The 22,024-nt window shown below is 44.3% G+C and overlaps 1 protein-coding gene across 2 annotated transcripts in view; it reads left to right on the plus strand.

Annotated features, from left to right (window-relative positions):
- The first annotated feature begins 7,454 nt into the window (after positions 1-7,454).
- Positions 7,455-22,024, plus strand: part of SNAP25 (synaptosome associated protein 25) — a 64,683-nt gene continuing 50,113 nt past the window's right edge. The window contains exon 1 of one of the 2 annotated variants that reach the window (XM_054062914.1): positions 7,455-7,613. The gene's annotated coding sequence lies outside the window, so the exon portion shown is untranslated. The remainder of the gene's footprint in view (positions 7,614-22,024) is intronic. The other variant, XM_054062913.1, reaches the window with a different exon arrangement.

Consider the following 22,024-nt stretch of genomic DNA (forward strand, 5'->3'; position numbering starts at 1 on the left):
CCACTTCACACCATTCAAAAATGGTGAAATAAATAATGTAATAAATACATTTATTATGTGGGTGTCAATTAGAACCATAAAAGGAGGATTAGCCATACGCTGTCTCATGGGAGAGAGTCCTTAAGGGCAAGGAAGCCCATGAGTGCTGGGCGCTCTTCAAAAATGAAATCCTAGCAGCTCAGGAGCAAGCCATCCACATGTTCTAGAAAAGGAGACAGCGGGGGAAAGAAAACAGCTTAGTTGAGTAGGGAGAGCTTGAGAGATATAAAAAAGAAGAGGAATGTCTATGAGCTTTGGAAGAAGGGACAGGCGTCTTGGGTAGACTACAGGGAGGAAGTGAGATCGTGCAGGGAAAAGAATCAGGAGGACTAAGGCCCAACTAGAATTCAAACTGGCTAAGTCTGTGAAAGATAATAAAAAATCTTCCTACAAATACATTAACAAGAAAAGGAGGACTAGGGAGAATATTCAGTCCCTACTGGATGCAGAAGGAACAACAGTGACAAGGGATGAAGACAAGGCTGAGGTACTTAAAGCCTTCTTTGCCTCAGTCTTTAATAGTAAGGGAAGTTGTTCCCCCTGTGTAGAAACCCAGGAGTTAGAGGAGCAGAATATGGCTCCCATGATCCAAGAGGAGGTGGTTAGAGACTTGCTTGCCCAGCTAGACACCCACAAGTCTATAGGGCTGGATGGGATCCACCCAAGAGTATTAAAGGACCTGGTGGATGTCCTTTCCAAACCCCTTTCCATCATCTTCCAGCAGTCCTGGCTGACTGGGGAAGTTCCACTGGACTGGAGGCTGGCTGATGCTGTGCCCACCTACAGGAAGGGTTGCAAGGAGGATCCGAGGAATTACAGGCCTGTCAGACTGACCTCAGTGCTGGGGAAAGTCATGGAACAGGTGATCTTGAGTGCTATCATGCAGTACATGCGAGAGAACCGGGTGATCAGGCCCAGTCAACATGGGTTCACAAAAGGCAGGTCTTGCCAAACTAACCTGATCGCCTTCTATGACAAAGTGACTCAACTACTGGATGGGGGAAAGGCTGTGGATGTAGTCTTCTTGGACTTCAGTGAAGCCTTTGACACAGTTTCTCACAGCATTCTGCTTCAGAAACTGTCAGCCTCTGGCCTGGACAGGCGCACACTCTCCTGAGTTGAAAACTGGTTGGATGGCCGGGCCCAGAGAGTGGTGGTAAATGGGGTTAACTCCAGCTGGAGGCCAGTTACAAGTGGGGTTCCTCAGGGCTCGGTACTGGGTCCAGCTCTGTTCAATGTCTTTATCAATGACCTGGATGAAGGCATTGAGTGCACCCTTAGCAAGTTTGCAGACGACACTAAGCTGGGTGGAAGCGTGGATCTGCTGGAAGGCAGGGAGGCTCTGCAAAGGGATCTGAACAGGTTGGACCGCTGGGCCGAAGCCAATGGCATGAGGTTTAACAAGGCCAAATGCAAGGTCCTGCACTTGGGGCATAACAACCCTATGCAGACTAGGAGAAGTCTGGCTAGAAAGCTGCACAGAGCAGAAGGACCTGGGGGTGCTGGTTGACAGCTGACTGAATATGAGACAGCAATGTGCCCAGGTGGCCAAGAAGGCCAATGGCATCTTGGCTTGTGTCAGAAACGGTGTGACCAGCAGGTCCAGGGAGGTTATTCTCCCTCTGTACTCGGCACTGGTGAGACCGCACCTTGAGTAGTGTTGTGTTCAGTGAGTAGTGTTCAGTTCTGGGCCCCTCACCACAAGAAGGATGTTGAGGCTCTGGAGCGTGTTCAGAGAAGAGCAATGAAGCTGGTGAGGGGGCTGGAGAACAAGTCTTATGAGGAGCGGCTGGGAGAGCTGGGGTTGTTTAGCCTGGAGAAGAGAAGGCTGAGGGGAGACCTTATTGCTCTCTGTAACTACCTGAAAGGAGGTTGTGGAGAGGAGGGAGCTGGCCTCTTCTCCCAAGTGACAGGGGACAGGACAAGGGGAAATGGCCTCAAGCTCTGCCAGGGGAGGTTCAGGCTTGACATCAGGAAAAAAATTTTCACGGAAAGGGTCATTGGGCACTGGCAGAGGCTGCCCAGGGAGGTGGTTGAGTCACCTTCCCTGGAGGTGTTTAAGGGACGGGTGGATGAGGTGCTGAGGGGCATGGTTTAGGGAGTGTTAGGAATGGTTGGACTCGATGACCCAGTGGGTCCCTTCCAACCTAGTGATTCTATGATTCTATGATTCTATGATTCCAGGTGGATTATTAAAAATCGCCAGCCAGCTTATTTAACTTGTCACAGCTCCACCAGTTCCAAAGCTGCAAGCAGAGAGTGCTGGAGTTCTTGATTGCCAAAGTCTGCTTACAGTTTGAAATAGCCTGTGCTTCCTGTAAGCAAACAATATCCCCCAAAAGTATAACCTCACTCTAAGCGTGGAATAAACTAGCATGTTAATTTTCATTCACTTAAAGCTTGATGGTCAGACAGAGTATATGATAAAATTATCTAGGGAACTGCAAATATATTACATTGTGTGTCAATACATTGATGTGCACTATTGTGTACTCATGTTCACAGAAAAGTTAAGCAATAGAAACCGAAGTTGAGACTGTAGCACCAGACAATGGTTGATTTAACTCAGTACATTGTAAAATGTAACAGTGATGGGACATTAGAGAAGCCTTAAGACAACGAATTTGAAGATGCTTTTTTCGAATTATTATCCCTAATCTTTGTTGCTATTTCAACAGCCAGGAAATGCCTGCAACACTCCTTTCTGGAGCATCATTTGTACAAGAGACGCTGACTTGCTGCAGCTGGAAGGAGCTTGAAGGTCCCAGCTCCAGCCACCTCCTTGTCCTCAGTGGAGCAATCTGAGTTTGAGAGCTTGGCTCTGCAGCTCATCACCTGAGGCAGCCTGAGCTGGGCTCCAAGGGCCTGAAACCCCCTTCCTTTTCCCAGGCTTGAATGTAACTCCTATTTGGAAACAGCTTTACCCAAATAAACCTTATCTGGCCAGTGCCAGCAACACCCAGAAATGCAGCTGAAGGAGCATTGGATATTTTGAGATCAAACAGAAGTGCCTAGAATCTACAGGTGCCTTTAGGTTTGCACAGCACTCAGGAGCAGTTTTACACACAATTTGATGTTCACACTTCTCAGTCCAGCCCGATTCCTGTCTTGTGAGACTTCTGTCCTTTCTTCAATTCAGCTTTTAGACATGTTTTTGAAACGGTTCCCATGTTAAGGTCACATGTAATTAAAATCTGATGGTGTTTATTTTCTTAAAGCAAAGATTGTTTGATTGTTTTCAATGAAAAATGAAGTTTAACCCTTACCTGCTGATTCTGTCACAGGCATAAAGACATGCCTATATCTATATCCCCCTTCCTCCATAAAATACAGGCCAAATTATCTTATTCCTCCTTCTTCTATGTCAAATACCTTTGTGACTCTCTGTGCGCCTAGTTGGATTTGTGCAGAGCCTTCTTCTCATGGTTGAGCTTGGCCTAAAAGTGGCATTTCCAAGGCTCCTGGAGACTTCCAACCACTCACAACTCCATGCCAGATTATAATCTCTAGAGAGCTGATTATATTGTGCCTATGTCTCCTTTACACATTGGATAACAGTCTGGCATCACTGGAAATGATGCAGTCAAACTGGACTGCTTAATTGTGGAAAGGCATCCAGTGAAGGCTGGGGGAGGTGGAGTCAGCAGCAGAGACAGAGATCCACTGGATATTAAAGTCCTAGTTGCTCTTTAAGCAGCTAGTTTGGAATCAGGTACCAAAATACCTTTGGGGATCTGGCTTTGCAAATCTAGAGAGTAATTGGGAAATCGATGGGGACTCATCTCCAAGGATTTATGTTAAAATCGTATCTTAAATCTCTCTGTTTTTGAACATAAGGCTCAGAGGAATCTTGGCTTGGCTTGAATCGGAGCACCCTATCATAGACAGGTCCTTAAAAAAAGCCTGTATCTTATGAAATGCAGGGAAAAATGAAGCTTAGGCCTAGCCATTCCCTCAAATTTAATCAGAAGCAGCCTGGGGCACATAGATGCAAACACTGCTTATGCCCAAAATTCAGTAGTTACATAAACAGCCATGAATGACACAAAATAATTAGGAGTTCAGCATAAAGGGCTCGATCCTCTAATTGTTCTGATTGCACAGCCCTTAACAGACTGGGACATGTCTTGGCATCTAAGCCTAGGAAAATGCAGAAATCAGAGGGATTGTGAAATATTCTGTGCCCAAGCAGTTACATTTTTCCCTTTCTCTTTTCACTCTCTCTGCCCTAGTTCAATTTATTTCCCAGCCACATACTTGAGGCACAGATGAGCAGCACTTGGATAAACAAGGGATTTACCACTTTTCTGAAAGAAAAAAAAAAAAAGAATAGAAATGTCTGAGGAAGGTGGAGGGAATTGAGGTGCTCTTTATGCTACAACCAGCTCCAGGAGAACACAGGAATTAACATCCAGGACCTGGCAGCACTGCTCAGTATTTTGGTGTTTCATTCACTTAACTGCCTCACAGCCCAGCTTTGCAGCATGCAGGCGTGAGAGTTGGAGGCTGAAGGTGATTCTGTGAGCAGCTAGAAAGCTTCCACTGCTGGTGATCAGACCTTGAATAGTGGACAAAACAAGGGCTTTTGTTTCCTCCCTGTTAACATGCTGCAGGCTCTGCCTGCTCTGCCCTTAGCCAGTCCCTGGCTAGTAACATGGGAACCCACATCAAGACGCTCATACAGAGGAAAGCATGTTCCCTGTCTCATTATTCATGGTACTACAGGTACTGGTTGTTCAGCTTTCTGAATATTTGCCTGAATAATTAGGAGGGAGCTGAATCATTCTTAGACCAAATTCCAGTTTTCTCTCTCCTCCTACTTCATTTTTAGGCTTCACTTCTCACAGCTCTTCTGTACGTAGTGTGAAATGAGGGTTTAAATACTATCAGATAAAGTCAATAAACTCATCACGTGCTTTTCTTCTTTAAAAAAAGAAAAAAGCATTCTCAAAAGATGCTAGAAAATCAGCTAAAATTGCTTAGTAGTACTTATTGCGACAGAAATCCTAGTGCTGCAGTGCAAAAGGCTGCCCCCCTCTGCATCTCCCGTGGAAAGAGGCATCTGCCTTCCTAAACAACACAAAATATATCTCTTCCCTTATTCATTTTAAGAATAACTGTAGGAAAGGTAGTTTCTCCTACTAAGCTTAATGGGCAATGTTCATGATCTATTTAATGATTCCACCCTATGTTGTTTTATTAAAATACGTGGTTTCTGCTGCAGCAGAGCTTGAAAATTAATCTTAAATTGAATCCAGTTTTCTCACTGGTAACTTACCTTTCAACCCCCCTCTACCTCCTCCCACCTCTCTCTTCCTTTTACCATCCCTTATCCCTCTTTCCCTAAGTTATGCTGCATTTTACTTTGCCTTCACTGCATTTTCCTCCCTGGCTTTTGATACAAGGAGCCAATTTCATCCCTGCTGGTATCCAATGAACTGAAATTCTCCTCAAAGGCGTTCTTGGGCAGACTCCAAACCCAGCCAGGATTTTGCAGTGCTGGTGGCTTAGTCAAAACAACAGTTTATAATTTCTCTTTTGCTTCCCTTATCTACCGTTAATATGAATTATTAATAAGCACTAGTATTGCTCTCTTGAAAATCATACTTCATTTCAAAACCACCTATCAGACAAGCTGTCTGAAAATTTCTTTTTAACTTTCTGTGTGTGCTACGAACTTGCAAAGCACAATTCATGCGCACGGACAGCCTGGATTTCAGACCAAGACTCACTCTGGGATTCCTCTTGCCATCTGCAGTGCATTCCTAACTGAAGTGTTGGGTACTATTAACCCATGCATGAGCTGGCCAGAAAAGGTTTGCTTCCCCAAACTGCCATTTATGATGCTAAATCTGTTTCCTAATCAGGCTGGTGTTCCAGATACCTCACCTAGGAGAGGGAGGTGTCTGCACAGTGTTAATCTTATATTGCTAGTCTGTATTTACAGCCCTTAAACCTGACAGCCTCCCTCCTTCCCTGCGGTTTTGATGTGCACAGCTTAGTAGATACTCTAATGCAGCAGGGAGCCCCTCTTGCTTGAGAATTCCTTTGTCATATATTTAGCAAACTTTTGACTGCTTCCTTCCAAATAAGACTGAAGGACATATTTTTGTAGGAGAGGGTGAGAATCGCAAAGCACGATCTACAGTCACGTTTTTCTGTGGGGAACTACAGAGCAGAGGAGGAGGAATCACCCGCAGTTCTCTCTCTTTCTCCCCCGCGCCTTCCCTCCCCTCCCCCACCCCCATACAACCATAACACGAGATGAACGCCCTCCAAATTACAGCTGCATAGCCTTCCCTCTCTTCCGGTTTTCCCTGCCGTGGCAAAAGGGTGAAAAAAACCAAAAAACAAGGAAGGTAGAATTATCGCCAATGTGGGACTGGTATTTTGACTCTGTGTCATTCACAGGCTATTTAGAAAAGCCTGTATGCATGGTGTCAAAGTTAAACATAGCCAGTGCTCAGCTATTGCTCATGAGAGAGGCTCAGACAAGGAAAAGGGAGGCATCGCAGCTTGTCTGTAGGTCTGGATGGTTCCATAAATGAATGCATGAAGGCTTGTGGAATGAAAAGGAAAGGAAGACTGAGGTTACGAAAGTGAGCAGTGTGCTTCAGATGCAGTCCCCATTCCTCATTGAAACTCCCTTTAAGAGATAAATTTACAAAAATGCAACATTTTGTATGAAATGAAAGGATTTCCTCCCCATTAAAAGTCACACTAGAGACAGCTCCATTTGCTCCAAATTAGGTATGCTCTGAATGAATATTTTACTTAACCCATGATAAATGAGCTAGGCTCTTTCCTGGAAGAGTGCTACCATTTTCCACCTCAGCAGCAGTGGGATGTGCTCATTCTGCTGTGTGTATGCACATATGTGCTCAGGATTTTGTTTGTTTTCAATTTCTCTCTTCTTTTTTTGAACTCGTCCCTCAAATGATCAGTTACAATACATGTCCTTAACCATGGATTTCTGTGTGTTTGTCTGCTCTTACTTAAGTGGGGAGTGGAGGAGAGGGAAGAGGTAAGGGAGGGGGGAGAATAATCAGATTAACACACCCAGATTCCCGGCAGGACGTTTTGAGTAATAAAAAGAGTGAGAGAAGGAAGAATTCACACATAAAAATAGAAGCCCACGTAGACTGGCCATATATGGAGTACCGGGGACTTCAGAGGGATACCCTCTTCGGACCACCCCTTCGGCGGAGCAAACCGCTGCTGCAGGAGCCCCCCTCCCCGCTCCCCAGGCGGGTCCCCCCCGGGCTCAGCCCCAGCCCCGGCCCCGGCCCCGGCCCCGGCCGAGGGACGCGGCTGCGGAGCAGTGCGGCGGCGCTGATGACTCAAGCCCGCCCGGCCCGCTCTGCCCCCCGCCCTGCCCCCCCCCCCCCCACCGGGGAGGGCTATTAAAAGCTGCTGACGTAGGAACGGACGGCCATCTTTGATGAGGGCACGGCTCCCGGTCCATTGAAGAAGGAGACCCGGGGAGGTCAGCAGCGGCTGTCCTTGCCTCACAGCCGCGGCACCGTCCCGCCGACCCTGCAGCCACCGTCCCGTGTAGCTCTCTGGCAGCCGAGGTAAGGGTGAGAGACCAACCCGGGGGGGAGGGGGGGCGGTTGAACCGGCTGAGTAGGGAAGAGGGGGCGGTATTAACAAAAATGAAATGATAAAAAAAGGATATATTTAAAGAGGGACCTGCTTGGCTTTTTGTCTCCAGCCTCTGGGATGCTACGAGGATGGAGGGAGGTAGGGAGAAGGGTGTAATTTCCCCGCCAGCCTCATCACCGACTGGAGCCCGGAGCGAGGTGGGGGGAAGGGGGAGTAGCCGGGTTCTGCTTCTCCGCCGTGCCAGGCTCGCTTGCAGGAGGCGGGAGCAGAAGGGAAGCCCGGGACGGGTCAGAACAGAAGAGGAACCAGGGTCTTTCCCCCTCGAAGCGAGACGACTGGTCTGCAGGCTCTGTGCCTTGCTCGGCCGGACCAGGCTGCTGCCGCCCGGGGCACCGCAGCGCCCTTCGCTCGCCGCAGCACGCTGGCTGTAGCGGCGTTTCAGCACCGCGGACAGAGGCGGCGGCGGGGAGGAAGGGTGTCAGCACCGCGGGCAGCGGCCGGGCCACAGCGCTCAGCGGATAGCGATCAGAGAGGAAACACGGGCAGGGGTTCAGCACCGCGGGGAGCGGAGTGTGAAGGGGTGTGTGTCAGTACCACGGGGAGAACCGCGGGAGGGGTTCAGCACCGCGGAGAGCACCGCGGGGAAAGGAGGCGGGGGTTGTCAGTGCCGCGGGGAGAACCGCGGGAGGAGCTAAGCACCGCGGAGAGCGCCACTGGGAAGAGAGGGGGTCAGCACCGTGGACAGCGCTACGGGAGAGGGAGTTGAGCAGCGCGCCTGGGTTCAGCACCGCGGAGAGCGCCTCGGGGAGGGGTTGAGCCCCGCGGCGCTCCCGGAGCGGCGCCTCCCGCCGGCAGCGCGCACGCTGGCCGCACCGCGGAGGCGGGCGTGCTGCAGCGCCCTGCGGCTCCGCGCCTCCCCCCGGGCTGCCCTCCACGCCATGGCGCACGGGAAGCGCCTTCCCCGACTCCAGAGCGGCAGTGCTTCTTGCTTCTTCCAGGACAGGATGGCAGACAGAAGCAGTTGCGGTTGAACGGGGTCCCCCGGCAGCTCTGAATGCGGAGGAAGAGAAATTATGAAAATGGCAAAAAAAAAAAAAAAAAAAAAAAAAGGCAAAAAGCTTCACTTCCTGAAATTAATCGGAATCGGCGTTTAGCACTTTGACCTCTCTCCCTGCCCTTTTGCGGGTGGAGAGGTGTTTGTATAAGCGAAACGAGGGGTTACGCAACGCCCAGCCCACGGGGCCCCTCCGGGGACGGGCATCGCCCCCGGGGAGAAGCGGCTGCTCCTTGGGGCTTCCCCGCGCCCGCTGAGGCTCCGCGCTCCACTCGCCTCTGCACCTCCGACGCCTCGGGCACAGCACGCTGGGGGCTCCAGTGCAGAGGGGGCTCCCCGATCTGTGAGACGCCGGAGCTGAGCTCTGCTCCGTTCCGTCCCCCCCACCCGCGGGTGTGCTGCGGAGCAGCGCAGAGCCCACCACCTTGTGTAACGCATCACGCGGGCTGCCCCATCACAGCCGGGCAAAGCCCTCACCCACTCCTGTTAGTCCTTCCTCTCTGATCGTTCTTTCAGCTCCCTGGCACCCCAGTCTCTCCGAACCCCTCGGTGCAGCTCGTTGGCGAAGTTGGTAACTTCGCTGCTTTCTGCGGAGCAAATAAACAAGGGGGGAATCGAGCTGCGTGTCCAGACACTGTGCTGCGTAGCTGCGTCAAATGAAGACCGGGGGATCTGCCAGATTTACGTGCTTGGCTTGAATAATTGCTGCTGGTTTCCTTCCGAGCTGAAAAGGGGAGGGCGGGGGTGGGGGTGGAGAGGGAGTGGAACTGATCTGCAGCACAGCCCGGGGGTGGCAGAGCAGCCCCAAAACCCGTGCCTGGCTGCTGCCTGCCCCGGCCTCAGTTTCTGCAAGGACATGCCTGTTCCGCGCCTCCTACCCCAGTCTAGCTCTGGACGTGGAATAACTTTCCCATTGACAGTGGCAACACGAGGATGGTGAGGGGCAGCCATCCCTGTGGGTGGCAAAGAAAGGGATAGGGCCATCTGGGACATGAGCGCTCTGGGGATACAGCTGGGCAAGCAGCTCTCTCCTGGGCACCCCATCTCCCTGCATGTCCCTGCATCATGGGCAAAGACACCGATCTAGGAAAAAAGCAGCAGTGATTTTCCTTTGCTTCTGCTTCTGCAGAAGGGGTCAGCCAAGAGGTGATCACTGGAGAGTTCGGTACCTATGATGACTGCCAAAAAGAAAATAGAAGTGACCAAACCAAAGGTGCAAGCAGGTCTGATTTGCAAAAGCAGGAGCTTCAGGCTGCCTCTGAAGTCAAGAGGAGCTGCACAAACTCAGCATGTTATGAAACAAAATGCAGCTAAATAGCAACCCTCAAATAAATACAGCTTAACTTTCTTTCTATAACTAACTAATTAGAGTGGCATTTCCAAGAGCATTCAGGACTAGGCTCTCTGTCCACTGCACTCATGGGGGCAGTGAAAGGAAGAACAGCAGAATCCAGTCAGTACTGAACCCTCAAAATACATCTAATGAGGCACAGCTCCACTTTGTGGATTTATTGCACTAACGGTGGGAACTGCTTTTCAGGTCAGTGGAAAGCTTTTCGTTTGTCTCTGTATGCTTTAGGTATGGCAACAAATAGCAAGAGTGAAGTGCTAAGGCAAAGAAAGCATGGGCTCTACCTAATGCTGGCACTGCTTTAACTGAGCGAGGGGACGAAACAAAATACTTTCCTGTCATTATGAACAGCTTCAGCCATTTTTATGCCTATGTGTCATGAGGCTCCAGCTTCTGCATATGTAGCAACCCTCAGGAGAAGATGGAAAGTATATGGCACAGCATAGGGCTCACTTTGTTAACTATTTCTTCTCTCAGGAATGTAGAAAAGCCTAGGAAGAGAAGAAAGTGATCTGCCTTTGCCTTGGCTTGTCACAGAACTGCTCTTTTTTTCTGGTATTTTTTTCCTGAATCCCTGTCATAACTTCTTATCAGCACTGACTTTAATCTGTACATATGTATATACACACATACATACCCATTTCAGAGATTTCCAGGATTATATGCTAGGTAAAAACACAACAAATGTATGCTGACTTTGCAGCCTTCATTGAGAATAGTGTGTTTTTCTATCTGTCTGTGAAGTTTCATCCATCACTATCAATGCAGTCACCTTTGGGCTGGGTGAGTGCCAGGTAATCTGTAACAGTAGACTTGTTCAAGCATTTCAGAGCATCCTACAGACTGATCTAGTGCATTGCTTGAGATCTGCGGCAGGATGCAGATCTCAGGCAGATCATGATTGCCTCTAAGAAGCTATATTTTGGTGTGGGCACCAGGGCTTATGTATCTACTTCTAGAAGTGCTGGATGTGGTTTGCAAAGGCCACCAGTTGTCAAAGAATAGTCTGTTTCTTTTTAGCTCATTATTTTTGATCATTAACTGATATTTGTGCCTTTAGCTTCAATAAAGCCTGTCTTTCCTCCTTACTGAATTTGCAGATTTATCTTGCTGCATCGTATTGCAATGAGCACTTCTCCAAAACACACAATTTATATTCTTCATTCTTGTCTATCACCCCTTTGTTTCTCCCTCCACAAATACTTAGATACACACTCCCACCAGCAAAATCTGTCTCTCCGCAGATGACAGTTTTCAATATGCTGTCCCACATCCCACTGAAATCTCTAGGACTTTCCTTTCCACTAAGCACAAAGACAAGTCGACTTCATATGCTTAAAATTGTTCTTTCCTGCTATATGATGGCCCTGTGGCTGACACTGTGAGACTCAAAAATGGATCTGAATGGCCTAGAGGAAATGTTTGAACCACTTGGCTTGTTATTTTAGAAGGATTTTTAGCTTTGCCTTTACATCTTTCCTTGTGTTTGCTTGCTGTTTCCTTATCACTTGCCTCATCTTCATGCTCACCTGCAGTCCTCTTTTAAATACTGTTAAGGAGCACTGTGCTGAAAGAAACTGAAACTTGGGCAAAGTTTTAGGACCCTGATGTGGAGGGTGATGATTGTGGATTTCTGATTTTTGATTATTCCAAGGAATCTAATACTTCCACTTGTGTGGCAGACTTTTCATGAACCTCTGAATAAGCACACCAGTCAGACTGTGTGCTGCTAGAGGTGAGTGGAGGGTATGGAAAGCTTTCTGCTCCCAGCAATGGGTGTGTGTTGATCAACCCTGCAGATCAAGAGGAAACCCTGCACGTCATTTTGTGGGACTTCTAACAAAGAGAGCCTTCATCAGTCTAGGTTTTTCAAAGGGCAACAATTGCTGCATACGTGTTCCCTCTGAAATATACTGGCATGCTGTAATTCTGAAAATAATCTAATCATTGCACTATAAGCTTTTTCTTTTCTTTTCTCTCTTTCTTTTTTTTTTTTTTTTTAAATAATGAGAGATTTATCTTATCTTGCCCAATGAGAGAGCTGAATTTTAATACAAGCATAGGGAGGAGAAGAAGGAAATACTAAGCAATTAATCATGGATATTACTGGCCTTTGAAAGCTGAAAGTTAATGCTGACCAATCTATGCTGTTTGGCTAAAAGGATTTTGTAATTTTTTTTTTTAAAGCTAACAATGTTCTATTTTGCTTTTAAAATGAGATTTAACTCATTATTGGGCCACATTGTCAGTTGGTATGAATTAGCATAAACCAGTGCTGTGCTACAATACAGACTGATGAGCTCCCAAGCTGGGGCTCATCATTCATGTTTCAAAACAGGAGTATATATGCTTGCTGAATAAGCAGGTTTTTCTATAAATAGAAATAACTTTAAATGCCACTGCCCTCCCACCCTCCTCACCTCCAATATTTTTTACCAGCTTGGTTTCATTGTCACAGATTCTCATAGACAAGGTTCACGCGGTGAACCTAGCCTGCCTCAGAAATGGTGACAGTAAGCAGTGATGAAGCAGCAGAGGAGGAGTACTGCACATTATGGCTGTATTTCAGCTTGGGTTCTGCTGCACTCTGCTGGTACTTTACATCAGCAGAACTTTTTATATGGTGTAAAACCCAGGAACACAGCTGAGATACATATTTGTGTGAAGAAAAAGTCAGAACTGTATAAATGGATAAGTAACAAAATGAAACCCCTATTTCCAAGTACAGTTCGATTTCACAGTGCGCACTTCCTAGCAGTAGTCATTCATTTTTCTTCCAGACTGGGAAGCAGTGAAAGTAGCATTCCAGTAAATACAGGGGGAAATTATATTTTTTAGGCGATCTTTTTAATATTTGACTATTCAGACATACTACTGGTAGAGCAGGCAAAAGAACAGAGGCCAAGTCAAGTAGCACTGTTGACATTTCTAACACAGAAAGAGAGGAACTGTTCTTATACGTTTTTACTATGATTAGTTTTCCTCGTGCTTTTAATATTCAAAGTTATTGTGCCAGAATTTACCGCTAGAATACATGAACAAAATGCTAATTATCATAACGTGTGTCAGTGTTAATAACTAGAAAGTATATCCTAGGCTATGATTAAAAAAGAATGCTTCATGTAGGTGATTTTTGAAATTGATGCAAGATTTGCTATTTCTTACTCAAAACCTAACAGTTAATAGTAAGGTACACATACAGAGGCACTACAAAGCACTTGGTAGGGCACATTTTTAATTTTATATTGATTTTTTCTGTCTCCTACATTTTCTCAGTAGCATATCCTTACTAAAAGTCCAAGGCACCAAATCTCTAAAGGCTTCCACAGCCTGTTGAAGAGACTAGAAGACTAGTGTGGAATGTGTTGAAAATTAAAGGCTCTGATCACATGACATACCATCACATCTATAGTGTTTGTCACGATGTATTTATTTCTTACAATTATACTCCTCCCCCCAAAGAAGAGGAATTCTGTTCCCATGTTGCAATACAGTTGTATAGGAAGTAATTTTTTCACTTTTTTTTTTTTTTTTTCACATAAACCAGTTATTTGGAAGATGTGCCAATTGTTCCTTTGGTTCCTTCCCCCTTCCTGGATATTATAGCTCACAGTGCAACTGTGCAGATGCCAGTTCATTGATCTGCCCTACAGAGGGAAATGTGTTTCCTCCAACTACTCTAAAAAATGTCATGAAACAAAAGTACACTTCTTTAGAAAAGCTGATCTGTCAAAATAGTGTTACCATTCACTGATACTTTTTTTTAGACAGGAGCAGGATTCTTCTCTGAGTATTTAAGCATCTTTCAAAAGAAAAGGTACTAAAATTAGCTTCACTATGTTTTACATGCAAATTAAATTTCTTTCTCCCCTCTACGTTAGTATTTTTTGGTTCAGCCTGGCTCTCATTCACATTTTTACGCATTCACCATTTAGTGTAAAAGGATTTAGACAAGCTTACATACCTGTAGACATCAGGGAATTGCTGTTTGGTTCAGCCCAGCACTGCTCCTGCCTGATATGCTCTGCACCATGGATGCACCTGGACACACCGCTCTGAGCTCAAGGTTGCCTGTGCTGAACAGTGCTGACCGTGTAGGTGACTGACACTGTTAGGAGAGAAATTCCTGTTGTTTATTTATTAGACAGACATCTCTTGGGAATAATTTGTTCTTGCAGAAAGCAGTAAGAGAGCTATTGCAATTTATTGGACTAGAGATGTTCAGTAACATTTTAGCTTCAGATATTGTGGTTTAGGGATTAAAGCACAGGGGCTGCACACAGAATGTATGGATTCAGGTCCAAGTATCACACACTAAATAAATATAACCTTTGTGCCTCAATTGCCTCCATCCCCAGAAGAAAGAACTGAGATTAAACCAGCTTTTGGTATGCATTCCTCAGCTTCAGATGAGTATCCTGTGCCTTTGGAAAGATATTTTTATGTATATTAGGGCATAGCAGTCTTCACTGCCTGGGGTTGGTGACCTATAAATTTATACCCCTAAAATGCAACTGAATCCCCACACAGCTGGTTATCAATTATTTAGCATTCAAAGGGGTGTTACACATGATTGTCCCCTTCAGGTTTGTAAAAGACTTGGCTAGAAAGCACCATATAAACCCAGAGTATTAGTATTACATTCATGATAGCAAGAGAGGAAAGCAATCTCAGACCAGAAGGCAGATGAAACATTCACCCATTTGATAGTGCTCTCACGGCCAAGCATAACACAAGACTTAGAAGTTTGTCAGAGCTGCATTAAGTTACAGGGAAAGAGTGAGACTGAGCCCACTCTCTTCTTCAGTACCAGTTCCAAACCAATAACACTACAGCTGAATATAGAACCCAAATACATTTTGTGAATATTTGAGTATTTCATCCAAACATTTGCTTTTCTGGAGAGCATTCACCTAAGCGACACTGAAGTATATGAAAAGCCCTCAAGAAACAAACTGAGGTATGCAAACCTAATTAAACTGGAATTCACCGCTGATGTCTAACAGCCATTCTCCCCAGAGAAGCATTTGTTTTATTTGCTAGCTGAATGGAGACGTGTATTTGTTGCCTAGTCATTTGAAGGATTTCCTACAGGTTTTTTGCCATTAAAAACATGTTCTTGGGAATGAACCCATTTTTGCAGTTCCTGAATATGTATATCTTTTATTATACCAGTAAGAGGAGCAAGAGACAGCGGCAAAGGGTTTTAAGATGGTGCTTGATGAATTCATGAATGGGATTATATGACGTAGCTGCTGGTCGTCACAAGAGACTAGACTCAATAAGGCAGCAAGTCCCTTCAAGTCTGAATTTCCTAAGAGGTTTTTCTTATTTAAAAAAAAGAAAAGAGAGGAGGAAAAAAGAAAATGCTTGGATGGCTCTCTGCTGTGGTGAAGGCTTGTCAGTTCAGTTCATTTTAGAGATGAGCATGTTAAGAAAGAGACAGTGGAAAAAACCCTTGAGGCACTAGGAATGCACTAAGTATAATGGAAAATGCTCTAGACTACTTTTGTAATACAAGAGTGGGGCTATCTGCATGCCTGAAATTTTCAGTATTAGCAAGGCATTTTTTAATCATTGCATTGTCCAGTTAATTTTTTTTTCTAATTAACTGTTCTAAATGGTATAATATAGCTGCTCCTGGAACAACTTTTAGGCTCTAAAGATGATTTTCTAAGCCTGAACTGGTAAACAAGAAGTGGCACGAATTTCTAACAGGTTGACAAATAAGAATGCGAGAGAGCTGCAAACATCACAAAAATGGTGTTAGCTACTGTGGCATATGATACATAACAGCCCCATTCAGGACAGGGGTGTTGGTGTGCTGGTATGGACAGAGAAGGCATCACATGCCATAGGTGACCCAGAACACAAAAGGATACACAGCAAAAGAGTAGGAAGAAGGGAACACTGTGCAGGTGGAGATGACTGAAGAGCTAACTCTTAGCTCCAGGCTACACAAGCACCCACAGCCACATGGACTCCAGTGCTTCTCTCTCCTTTGATTGGTTCATTGAGTAAGAGGCCAGAAGATGTTACCTATCAGTGAGCTGAACCCCCTGTAAAACAAAACATCCCACGGGCTTCTCTGTAATAACTGCTTCTCCAACAGTACAATTATGCAGTCTTGATTTCAAGAATTGCCCATGGTGGAGAATGTCACAATATGTGTTTTTTTAATTGAATAGCGAAATCCAATAATTTTTTGTTGTGGATGCAGGTATTTATCTGCAAAGTTATTAAACTGCAACTTAGATTGATGAGGAGGTCTGCTGCTGCCCTACTGTGATTTTCCCATGGTTACTCCTGTTCCTTTGGGGAGTAACACTTGCTTTCCTCTAACATTTGTATTCTTCAGAGCTCCTTTCTTTCCCAATCAAGATACTATTATATTTCCATTCCTTCCTTGCCCCTAGAAAGCCTTTTCTTGTACTTAGGAGATTATGCACAAAACTTTTAGAAGATTCTCCAGCCAGGCAGGTGGAGAGATAAGACATTGGTCCAACGGCCAGGACATACTTTGTGATGCTGAAGGTTTGACCCTCAAGCACAGAATGTGAGACTCCTGCACTGTTTACAGATTTCACTTTCTTTACCTTCTTTTTGTGGCCTAGCTTGTTTTTGTGGTGACATTTCCAAGAAATATGTTGTACCCTCAGCTTTTCTCCAGACAAAGAGCTCTTTTAGTCATGCCTGCAAACAGAATCTATTTCTCAAAACAATCTACTTCTTATATAAAGTCAGAGACCCTTCAGAATGTAACCAGGCTTTCCACTATTGTCAAACAAGGTAGACCAAATCCTGGACTTAGAAGAGTTAGCTGTATCTTAATCAAACAATAATCCACTGTACCAATAAACCTAAAGAAGAGGACAAGAGAATAAAAAAAAGAAAATAACTAGGGAAATGCGAGGGTAAAAAACAAACCAAACCCCAGAAAACAATCAAAATACAAACACACAAGAAGGCAAAAGCTGGGCAGAATAAAATAAGAGAAAGGACAGGATGGACTTTTTTATTAATTCTTTTTCTTGCTGGTTGTTCCCTATCAGCATGCCAATGACAATTACCTAGACATAAAAATTAAAGTTCAATACTCAGGTTTTTTGTAGAACCATCTTAAAAGAGCTATGAGGTGTTAGGTTATAAAACATCCTTGTTCCTGGTGCCCAGTCTCCATGTCTATAGCAGACATAGACTTCTGTTCAATCTTTACATTTTAAAATCAGAGGGGATGCGGAGGTGCACCCTTACTTCTAATCTCATGAAGAGTTTGGATTAGTCTGACTTCTACATCTTTCACTAAAAGAAGAAAACCTAAAACTGTTGGTGGCCAAGGTTCCTAAGGAACAAATAGCTTTGTAAATCACTGCAGGAAACTGACCAGCAGGCAGCATGCTTCAAACTCACACTCCAGTCTTTGCCTTTACCTTAAACTTTTCTGCTGTCTACTTTCTTCAAGTGCCAGTCTTGCTGACATCAGATGCCTTAGGAAGAAATCTAGGCCAATGACAAAGCAAATCCACCTTAGCTGCTTAATAACCCCAATTTTAACTGATTCTTGAGTCAAGGTCTCTGCACCACCAGATGAGGGCAAAGATGGGGAGGGGAAAGAACTGGCTGCAGGGTATCCTTCTCTTCCTCCTCCTCCCCTGTCCTGCTGCCCCAGAGAGAGAGAGAGGGAGAGCAGACCCTACAGAGGGAGAGCAGACCCTATGGAGAGAAGCAGATGCATGGCATTCATATGCAGGCCTACAACTTGGCATGACATCTAGGGGCAGCACAGACACATCACAACATTGTTTTGTGCTTATGTGTTTTGTGCAGGCAGTGCATGTTCTTCATGCATTCAAGCCATGCTACTCTTAAGGCTGCAGGAAGTTAGCAGAAAAGGGAAATTATGAACAATGTCCCGACAGAAAATTCAGAATCCACCAGAGTTTAGCCACAATGAAGTCTTGTAGATGCATATACAGACATCAACATCAGGGTGGCAGTACTTGTGAGAACTGTTCTCGTGTAGTTACTGTTTCAGAGACAAACAGCTCAGCAAAATGTTAACGACTGCTGTCTACCCGCTGTGTGGTATTTGAGACATGCACTTGCTCTGCAACACTTACATTGAAAATAAAAGAAAATCAGTGTTTGTGATATCACAAGGTAGAGCCCAGACTTTTTTCTTTTAGCTAAAAAGCCTAAAAAAGGCACTTTTTTAAAAGTGTGTCAGAAATAGAAGCCTATTTTAGAAGAGACATGAAGTTATCACTGCAAATTAATAGCGCCAGATGGGGGGTTGAATTACTGCCTCACAGCTGTAGACACGAGACAGAATGAAAGTGGTAGACTATAAAAAGGGCATCACCAGAAGTGATGAGATCCCACTGCGAGGCGGGATTTGAGAACAATGTGCTTGTGCTTGTAAGCAGTTGTTCAGATGAATGGGTTTATGGCTCAGAGTGAGGTAAAGAAAGGAAAAAATCTTGGTCACTTTGCATATCGTGTCTCATAGTCTACTGCTTTACTCAGGACAAGCTGCCCAGCAGTAGAAGCTACAATTAAATATCATTGAGCTTTGTCTCCTGGGCTGGCTCACAGCTGGCTCTCTGCCAGGAGAGGGGAGCTCAACAAGGCAGTCAAATAAATGTGGCTGTTGAGCTGGGACAGCACTAACTGAGTCAGCTTCCAGAGCAACAGGGAGCTTTGTCAGAAAAATTCCAGGTTTAAGGGTGTTGTTACTGAAAAATGGCAGTTCTTACATCAAGAAAGCTATTCTTTAATATAGGTACTTCTCAAAGAATTTCAATTATATTTGACTTGGGTAGAAAGAATGTTTCTTCCTATCTCATCTACAATTTCAGTGGGTAAAGAGTAAGTAAAAAACCCCACTTTGGCCAACTATAAATAGTGCAAGGAAGAAAATGAGGAAGGAATATAGAAAAATGTTCAAATATCAAGTCCTCAGCAAAAATGGGACATCACAAAAAAACCAAGTAAGAACATTTCGGTTATGTCTTTTAGACTAGAACTTGGACTAGGGGTGTTGTGACAGATGAAGGCCTATAGGTATGTGCTGAAAACATTTGTACAAACTATTAGCAACAGGATGGCTAAAACCCTGCCATGAGCAGGTTCTATCATCCAGAGATAGCCCTTCTCCAGCTGACATATCATGCCTGTAATAACACATACTATAGAGCTGAAATAACCAGGACAATAGATACAGGAAAAGGAAGTTGTTTCAGTGGCCAGATGCTTCCCATTTCAACTGGGTGTTGAGTCCCAGATGCTTCTCTGGTTTAAATCAGTACAGCACCATTGCAATCAGAAGAGCAAGCCTGTTCAGCACCACGTGGAGAACATAACAACAACTAACTTAAAAACACTCTCTAAGAGGAAGGTCTTTTTGGCAGTAATTAAGCACTTTTAACCTCCCTGGATGCAATAAAAAAAGGAGCGTATTCAAAAAGCAAATGTCTTAAGTGCAAACACAGTGCACTATGCAGAAGACAAGCTGTGGAACTGCTTTTCCTTTCCAAGTGAAGTGCAGCATGCAACTGGAGCGCACAGTACAGTTCAGAGGCTCAGGAAGCATTGAATGCCATTCCACTTGTGCCCTAAGAAAACTGGGGCTGCACTCGGGGTCTTCAGCACGCTATAAAGAACCAACAGCACAACCCTTGCGTTAATCAAGTCTCAGAGTTTAAAATAATGTAACTCACTGATTGAGAAACTGTGCAGAAAGTTACATATATACAAACATATGGTGTTTCATAGAAGGCAGGAACATAGCCTATTCTATGAAACCCTTAATCAGTTGAGCATAATATGAATTTTGCTATGAATCATTATACATCCAAAGGACAACTTGATCAAGTCCTCTCATCAGCATGACAGAGCAGAACTGACTCACCTCTACTGAATCAGTTTTTTAAGTCCAAAGCAGGGGCAAGGCTGAGAAAATTGGCTTATCAGCACCTTAGTAATCACATGGCTGAGGTATAATACTTTCAAGGCATGACTCAGCTGAAGAATTAAGAGAACAATTTGTGGCAAATAAATTATACAGCAAAATCTCCCTATTTTTCCTGTGCTTCAGAGATGCTCACTACAAATTTAGATTTTTCTTGGCTGCTTCGTATCTGAAGTGATTTGATGGATCTTTTCTGAGAAAATTTCTAGATCTTCAGGTTACTTATTGGACACATTTGAAGCTCCACCTCTGCTGCGTTCCTATCATTTTGTACAGAAGGATTTCTGCTCCCTTACAAGGGCTACCAATGTGGGTGGAGCAAAAAGCCTGTGTTTTGAACCCAGAATTTGATATCTGTGAATATTCTTAATAAAACATTTCAAAAACTGATGCTATGGCAAGCATTAGTTCCAGTAATTTTATCCACAAGATTTTTTATATGAATCTTAACAGAGGGATATGAATGTGATGTGAAATAATATTAATTTGAGGATGCTATTAAAATGCAGAGTTGCAGCTGGATGTGTCTTGTTCACATTTCCTCAACTGAGTTATCATGTTCCCCTCTGCAGAAATAGCAACTGTCACCAGATACAGTCACCATAGATGCAGCCCCCAGAGAATAACATTGAGCAAAGAAGAATATCTAGGATAGTGATTTAGCTTGTCTGGATCATAGCACTCCTCATAGATACTTTAACATTGTTAAAAGGCCTCCTAAAGGAAGATGACAGGTTATCCAGGTCTGCCACAAGTAAAACAGAGAAACAAATAGAAATTGCAGGAAGGCTAACATAGTATAATACAGTTATATGAAAAATTCTAAGGAAGTTGCTGGGAATGTTGGAACAAGAACATTCAACCTGAATGTTAGAAAATCTCTTTGCCTGACTCCATATGTTTTAATACAGGGAAGAGCCACAAACTGACTTTGAACCAATGAGGCGTAAAAAGTTTTTGTTGACTGGGTGAGTCTCATTTTCACAAGCTCATGCCCAATGGTCATTCTGAGATGGGACACAGCAAATAAGATGTATGAGATCAAAAAAGTGTCAGTCTCAAGCTGAGGGTGGATTACTTTGTCCTGAGATAGAGACATGTGTTCCAAAATATTTCTTAGCAGAACTGCGAGGACCTGTCTCTCTTCAAAGGATGATAAGACACATACGTGTGGACTTGGAAGGGTCAGCAGCAAATTCTATACACTGCAGGACTGCCATATACAGGTGGACCAAAGGGAAATGTGAGAGGTAACAGCAGATGCCATAGGAAATTAAGCCATTCACTTCTGCTTATGATTCAAGAAGTTCCATTTCCAGATAACAGCTTAGTTGGCCATTACTGCAAGCATCTCTGATGTTGACGTTTTCTGCCTAGATCTCATAAAAACTCAAAGGACTAGCACCGTTTTTATGGAAGCGCATTGTAAAACCACCTGAAGAATTAACTTGATAGAGGTTAACAATGAACTAAGGGAGTAAGTTGTTAGAGGATGAGGTTCTCTAATACTCATTAAAAAGAAGATAAATTTAAAAAAAAAAAGAGTTGTAACATTTCTTGTCACTGTGAAAACCAATATTGCCAGCTTTGCGTATGTAAAAATGTAAACATTTGTTCTAGTAGATACAATTATCACCATTTGCGATATTAGATTTTTGAGTAAACTACCAGAAAAGTTTCTTCATGTATACTGTTGATTTGTCATGTTGAATGACATCTTCGTACAGGTGTTAACTGTGGGTCACTGAGAGAAATATTCTTTGCTTAATAAATCAGACCAGCAGAGAATATAGAACCTTTGTTTAATCAGTGCTGTTGAAATTAATTTATTTCAGAATTCAGCCACCTCACTCTCTATAGAAGTATCCATTCCTGATTAAACTACTTAATATTTCTCATATAAGGACATTTCAATTATATTGTAAAGTATGAAAGCTCAGAATGTGAAATACTGGAGGAAGTTCAGTATTTCAGATAAAAAATTTTATCCATTTTCTACCTGTCC

The sequence above is a fragment of the Cuculus canorus genome, chromosome 3 (genome assembly GCF_017976375.1).
Source record: "Cuculus canorus isolate bCucCan1 chromosome 3, bCucCan1.pri, whole genome shotgun sequence".
In the NCBI taxonomy this organism is placed as follows: domain Eukaryota; kingdom Metazoa; phylum Chordata; class Aves; order Cuculiformes; family Cuculidae; genus Cuculus; species Cuculus canorus.